The sequence below is a fragment of the Pinus tabuliformis genome, chromosome 3_2 (assembly GCF_031772625.1).
Source record: "Pinus tabuliformis cultivar Carrire ecotype Pingquan chromosome 3_2, CPIR1, whole genome shotgun sequence".
NCBI lineage: Eukaryota > Viridiplantae > Streptophyta > Pinopsida > Pinales > Pinaceae > Pinus > Pinus tabuliformis.
The window spans coordinates 85,497,905-85,505,327 of NC_142302.1; the positions used below are offsets into that span (position 1 = coordinate 85,497,905).

General features: G+C 36.1%; 1 pseudogene; it reads right to left on the reverse strand.

Moving 5' to 3' along the window:
* Nucleotides 1–3,643: 3,643 nt before the first annotated feature.
* Nucleotides 3,644–4,158, reverse strand: LOC149179959 (uncharacterized; annotated as a pseudogene).
* Nucleotides 4,159–7,423: the final 3,265 nt, after the last annotated feature.

Here is a 7,423-nt window from a genome sequence, read left to right on the forward strand (position 1 = left end):
TAGCAAATATGTAATCATGGGCAGGACTAAAAATAGCTATAGAATAGTTTCTGCTTTATTTTTTGAAGCAGTATATCATCTGCTTAAAAACATTTGCAAGCTTTTACCATGGGCAGTGCAAAATAACCTTAATTTTTAGCACTGGTTGCAGCTTGATATGTGCTTGAAGAAATCTAGCTCCAAATAATCGAATTTACGCCGCTCAAATTAAGAGATTAATATATTTTTTTATTGTATTTAAACATTTATCTTTTCAGAATTTCTCCAGGGACAATTTCTCTCAAGGACGGCTGAATATTTTTCTCTTTAAATGAGGTTCTAAGGCATTAGGAGATGTTTTTTAAGAAAGTACTTAACGAATTATTTGGCACCATTTAAAATATTTTTTTCTTAAATCATTATAGTCTCAGTTATTTTATTTTAATGTCTCAAAAATCAGCCGATGAAAACTAAAATTTGAGTAAAAAATTGGCATAAAAATCTTCCATTATTTAAAAAAGGACAAAAATATGCCAAGAAATGAAAAAGACCATTTTTTTAGGGAGTTGTCTATAATGGGACTTTTTGGGATTCCGTCAAGAAATTGAGATGAAATCATGATTTGTTGCAGTTAAAATGGTTTTTTAACTGCATATTCGGATTCAGCACCCTGAAAAACCCCCGGGACGGTTTCATTGTGCAGAAATTAGCTATCAAACTTGGATTTCAATAAATCACTGCCGGATTTTCACCGGAAAAAATCGCCGGAAAAGCTTTCAAAAAGTCGCGTTAAAGACTACGTCTTTTTTTTTTGTGGGCAATAGAAGGGGTGAGCATAGTACGATTGGGATCCAAACGTTAGGGGTTTTTTCAAGGCATTGAACTGGCAATAAATATCTTTATCACTCGTATTCGTTTTGCTGATGATATTCTAATATTCCGTAATGGCTCGAGACAAGATTTGGAATCTATGAAGGACACCCTACCTCTCGTTTAGAAAGCAACTGGAATGAATATCAATGTTCATAAGTGTTCTTACATATGTTTGATCATCCGAGGGGAAGGTGAGAAGAGCACATACTTTCCTTACTTTTTTGTGTACAATCAATTTGATATAGCCTCAAATAAGTGGGATTCCATGTGAAACCCAATTCATATCAAAAAATTGTCCGGAGATGGCTATTAGCAAAATTTGAGAAAAGGCTTAAACATGGGAGCTTCAAATTCCTCTCGAGAGCTGAAAGGTTGGTCTTGATCAAATCAATCCTTGAGGTCATTCTTCTTTATTGGATGGCTCTCACATGGGTTCCCAAAGGTATATTATCATCCATATGCAAGCTTTGTGGTCAGCTTTTGTGGGCTCGATAAAGATGAAGTTGTTCTCCCGTGGGTGGTATGTGATAAGATTGCTTTGCCCAAATCATGGGGTGTATGGGGGCATTAAAGATCTTTCTATTTTTTCAAAAACATTTTCGACAAAATTTAGTGAGAGAATTCTCTCCTCCGAGATTTTGTGGACATCGATAGTTTTCTGGAAATACATTCCCCCTTTTGCTTGAAGAATGGATCAGAAAACTGAATAAAATGGTGCCAAACTCTTCAATTATATGGAAAAGTATTATTGCTTCATTTAATATTATTGGAGGTAGCCTCACTTGGAAGGTAGGCAATCGGCATAAAGTTAGAATCAGTGTGGAACCATGGGTTGGATGCCAAGCTAATTTTAGACTTCCTTCGAATCTTGTGGCTTTCCTAAACGAGCAGGGCAAAGTTTTCCTCAATCAAGTTGTGGATGACGATTGGACTACTTTCTGGTCACAGGGTTGCGAGAATGCACTCATTTGGGCCTTTAAGGAGAGAATGTTGATATGTGGCAGGATTATATTATTTCTCTATTAGAAAAAGAGATAGGGTGGACTCTTTGTGTTGGGTTCACTCTCCTTCTGGTCTATATACCCCAAAATTAGGATACAATCACCAGATAACAAGATTCAAAACATTTTTTTATGGTGTTTATTAAAAAAAAAAATTCCCAACTTGGGATACCTTACAAAAAATATATAAAGCAAGTCCCAACTGGTCTATTTTATGTAAAAATGTCGAAGAGTCTATCTCACACTTATTTCTTTTTTCCCATTTCTCACTAAATATTTGAGTTAAAGATAGGCAGGTATTGAATTGCAACTTGGAGTGGAGAGGAAATAGCTTAATTGAGGCTTGGAAGTCATGGTGGGATTCGTCAAACAAAGAGATCCTTAAAAACATCCCTCCTCATGTGGAGAGGAAATAGCTTGATTGAGGCTTGGAAGCCATGGTGGGATTTATCAAACAAAGAGATCCTTAAAAACATCCCTCGTCATTTGTTGGGGGCTCTCACTTGCGAGGAACAAAGCCAATTTTAGGAACTCCTCATCCAGAGCCAATATTATTGAGCTGAAGTGGGGGAAATGTATGCTCTCCTTCCATCAAAACACATTATTCATGTGTGTGGCAATATCATTGAAGCATAGATCAATCGACACATTCCTTGGTCTTATTTTGACCATGCTTCGAGCAAGGACAATACTTGTTGGGGTGGCCTCATCCTTTTCATAAATGATCATCATTTCATGAAGTCAAAAATTGGTTTAGGCAGAGGATCGAACAATTTTGTTAAACTTCTATCTTTAAAGCTTCCACTGTGCTAGGCTCTAGAATATGATTGTTGCTTTCTTCAAGTCTTCGGGAATTATTTAAATGTTATTAATTGGTTTAATGAAGTTTAAAAATGTCGCAACCACACATCTTCCCATTCTAGAAGAAATCCATCGGATTTTAATAATATATCCTACTATCGTATCTACAGAGAAAGGAATCATGGAGCATATATCCCATCCAAGGAAGGTGCTAGACAAAACATATGAATGGGACAGTCCACATTTGTGAGCGCCACTCTTTTATAGATATGCGATGCTCTATGTCTCTCCTCTGTATCAGAGTATAACTTATATTTCTCTACCCTTTTTTAACAGTTTGTCGAATATTTCACTTTTGGTGTAAATATTTCAGTTACAAAGGTAAGACAAGACTTATTATGAATAGATTAGTATATATATCAGTTTTTCTCTCAGGTTTTGTGGTCAAAACCGTTTTGATGTTTAGTCTCATGGTGGTTTTTATCACAAACAAATTACTTTAGAGGTTTTACTACTCACGACTTTGGCCATTGACAAATGGTTTTTTTGCTAAATGCACATGGTGCATGTGTTCGTAACATTCTGTAAAGATTTTTTCTTTGGAAAAAAATTAAAAAAGGTTGTTTTTCTTAATCTATCATTGAGGAATCATAAATATTAATACAACTATTCTACTAAATTTAACTATACCAAGGTCAAAGAGAATTTATCATTTTAAGCATTTTAAACTCTGACATCCACATAAATGAGGGTAACAACTCTTTTGCTAAGTGAACCCTAGAATTTAACAAATTTCAAACCACAACATTAATGAATTTCAAACCCTAGCCATAACAAATTTAAAAACTTCAAAGCCTTTCCATTACACCATCTAATTACTCAAAAGGCCGAAAACTATTACATTAAACATTAAAAAAAAAAACAATAAAAATGTTCTACTAAACTAGCAATGGAACTAAAACATCTAGATTCTCTATTCATAACTCTGATTAACGTAAGTAAGATGGAATTTTGATGCAAACGAATAACTTACTCATGATATAAGTGATCGCCAAAGAAGAAACCCTGGCCACTACAAAAGAGACCTTGATGCTCCTCGCTTTGTGTTTGTCTAGGGCCCAGTCTAGCAAAATTATCCCCACCCCACAAAGCAAGAACATAAACCATGTTGAGATCCCTTCGATAATATATTTCCCGTTCACTCTTTCGGATAGGAAGACCACCAGTTTTATGTTCTTGTGATAGGATCCTGTGTGTTCCCAATGCCTGGTGGCTCAGCGATGACATCGTAGATGAAGCCAAAGACCACCAAGAATTAGGTGGCCAAGACGAGGGAGAAGGGAGTGATTGTTGATGTTAACAAAAGGGAGGGCACCTTCAGGTGCATGCAGGGTCCTTTGAGCGCACTATAGGGAAGCTTCGAGATGAGAATCAAGGGATCCATTAAAGATAGCGATGATAAGTATCTGCCCGATGATGCTGGGCTCTGGTGATGGGACATCATTTTTCTCAAAGATGAACTTTAGAATGACCAAATTGAGGATGAAGACTTAATCGTTTGTCTGTGGAAATTGCCTTTGCCCTCGGTCACTTGGGTTTTTGGTGTCACCCTAAGCTATTAGTTACCCAGCCGTTAGTTACACCAATAAAGAATCCATTATAACACACAACCAAAATTCATCACTCCAATAATGTAAAACTGAATTAATTTTTGATTAAAAATTATCGAAGAAGATGCATTTCAATAGATCTTTATCCTAGTTATATAAATGTCTTAAAATCATAGTCTGAAATAAATATCGTCACATAAAAATTGAAAAAGTTCATCGTAGTAGAAGTATGAGATACTTTCGATTTACTTAGCATGTTTTAGGTTATTTTTTTATTTAATTCAAAGATTCTGAAAACCCTTATTGGAACATTGATCCTACCATGTTTTCTACTATAATTTTATTGGAACATTGATCATACTATGATTTCTATTATAATTTTGGAGAAATAAATTTCTACCATGACTTTCACTTAATTTTTCGTAAACCAATATCACTTTACTTCTGCTAAAATATTCTAGAAACCAATTATTGACCATTGTTCATTTCAAATAAATGTTATTGTGTACCTAGACTAACATCTAAGGGTTTAGTTTCCATAGTAGTGGTTCAAGCTTACATACATGTTAGCTAACCCTAATAATATTATTTTGGAACAAGTTTATAAATTGATTCAGTTGGTCTCATTTTTATGTTAATAATTCAATCACCTACATATTGGTGGTGATATTGAAAATCAGGTTGTTCTTTAATGTTCATGAAACATGAGCCTAATATGTACTACATGTGGATTTATTTTAACCTTATCCTTGATGGTTATTTGAACAAACTATTTTGTCAAAAAAAAACCTAGGTCTCCCTATGGTGAACACTATGAAGGTCAATGGTAAGGACATAGAGAGTCTTTTTTGTATAATCACTAATGATGTGGGGTATACTTGTCGATAGAATATTAATATACTTGAGATTTTAAAACTCATGGTGTTCCCCTTGTAGATGAATTAAAACCTAAAACATGTGTTCTAGTTTTATCCCTTGGCCAAATCTAGATGGACCTTGGCAAAGCCTTTGTGTGCCAGTGGCCCTTGATAATTTTAGATGGAGTGCAATCTTGTTAGGAAAACATATTCCTTAGGCCACAAAGTTTCATTCTATTAGGTTGTTGTTCACGTTGAAGTGTTTTTTCTTTTGTGAAAGAAATGCATTGAAATCTTATATTATAATCATAAAATTTGTCGTGATATGATAGCACACTAATTTGTATGAACCTACCCTTACATATTATAATGCAAGTGCAAAGGATTTAGATAAAAGCAGGGTATTTATAGAAACTACTAGAATTATAGGTTGTTGCCCCTTGCAGAATGAGTAAGGAGCCCCCTAGCACTTTTACCACCTATTCAAACTATTCTTAATGCAGTGATAATAGGTCCCGTCACATGGTGAGTGGACATATTTGTTAAAGGAAATGACACAAACACAACTAGCCTCCTTCTTTAGTGAATAACAACAAATTCTTGAGTATTATTTCAAGCATTATTTTAGGAATTGAATACTCCTTAGACATGATCCTTTGGTTACTATTGGGGTCTAATCAAAGGGATAAGGCACAAAATTGAGTTGGCATGTTAGTGTAAGACATACACCCAATAGCTAGGTGCCAGGCTCTACCAACGCGTGCTAAGAAGTGTTAGGGAGTGCCAGGGAAACAAAAGGGAGAACTAGGTCAAATTAATGCATGGAAATGAATGAATAACAGTTTGTGACAAGAAGTGTTAGTGAGTTCCAGGTGTGCTAAGGAGGGAGTGACAAGGTATGCTAGGTAGTGCTAAGGCCTTCTAGAGGCCATGAAAACATGCCGAGATGTGCTAGGTGCCAAGGTGTGAAAATGCATGCTAGGGAGTGTTTTGGAGTGCCAGGGAAACACAAGAGGAACTAGTTTCAAATGCATGGAAATGAATGAATAAGAGTGTGTCGGAGGGAGTGTCAGTGAGTTCAACGTGTGCTAATGAGGGATCAACAAGGATATCTAGACTACCAAGGTGACATGCCAAGATGTGCTAAGTGTTAGGGTGTGGTAATGTGTGTGAGGGAGTGTTAGAGAGTGTCATGGAAACATAAGGGAGAACTAGTTCAAAACGCATGGAAATAAATGAAAAAGAGTGTGTGATAGGGAGTGTCAGTGAGTTTCAGGTGTGCTAAGGAGGGAGTGACAAGGTTATATGCTAGGCGGTGCTAATGCATTCTAGAGTGACACGGCATGTCAAGCAGTGGTAGTGTGTGCTAGGGAGTTCCAAATAATGCTAAGGAATGCAAGGGATGCTAACACATGGCACATAGTGCCAAGACATTCTAAGATGTGTTACGTGATACGATATGTCAAGATGTAAACTACGTTGCTTAGTTGTTTTACTGCCACGGTTGGATGTGAGCCTTGTCTTGGTAACTTGTTAAGTGGGATGAGTTCAGATTATACATGAGTAGCCTAATATGAGTTATAGATAGTTCTTAGGTTAATTTCCACAACACATGAGAATTTGGGTTTTGTCTTAGAACCTTTGGTATAAACAAACTCAAGTGCCACAACACATCTACTTTAATGCATGATGAAATACACACACATCAGGGAATCAAATATTGCACATGACAATTATTAGCTTTTCCAAACCCTTATTCATTATATTAAAAACTACAATACAATAGGCTAGAGCTCTCATACCAAGCATCATGACCCTTTACAATCACATTGATACAAGGAATACAACTAATGCTTGGTGTTACTCCTTTGACAACCAGTCTACCCTGAACAAGACAACACTTGACCTAATTGTTGATGGTGGCCTGATCTAGGTGGATATTGGTTGCCACCCACCTATTCCAGCTAGACCTCCAATCAGTTTCATCAACACTAGTAGCATTTACTATTTTTAGCAGTTTTTTTGGTCTTGAACTTCTAAGGCAATTTTGACCCCTAAACAAAAAAAATTTGAGGTTTGCTGCAAGCATGTCCTCATAGGCTATAAATCCTTTAGTACTCGAAGAGATATTTTCAATAAGGTGTTATACATGCCAAACAAAGATAATATGACCAAATTATGACCCCAAGAAGTTGGTTGCCGAACTTACTCCAAGGGGGGCCCACAAACTCTTGGTGTTCCATATCTTGGGGTTAGGGTTTTAGTTCTTTATGGTTTTATCTTGTTGTTCAATAATAAAAGA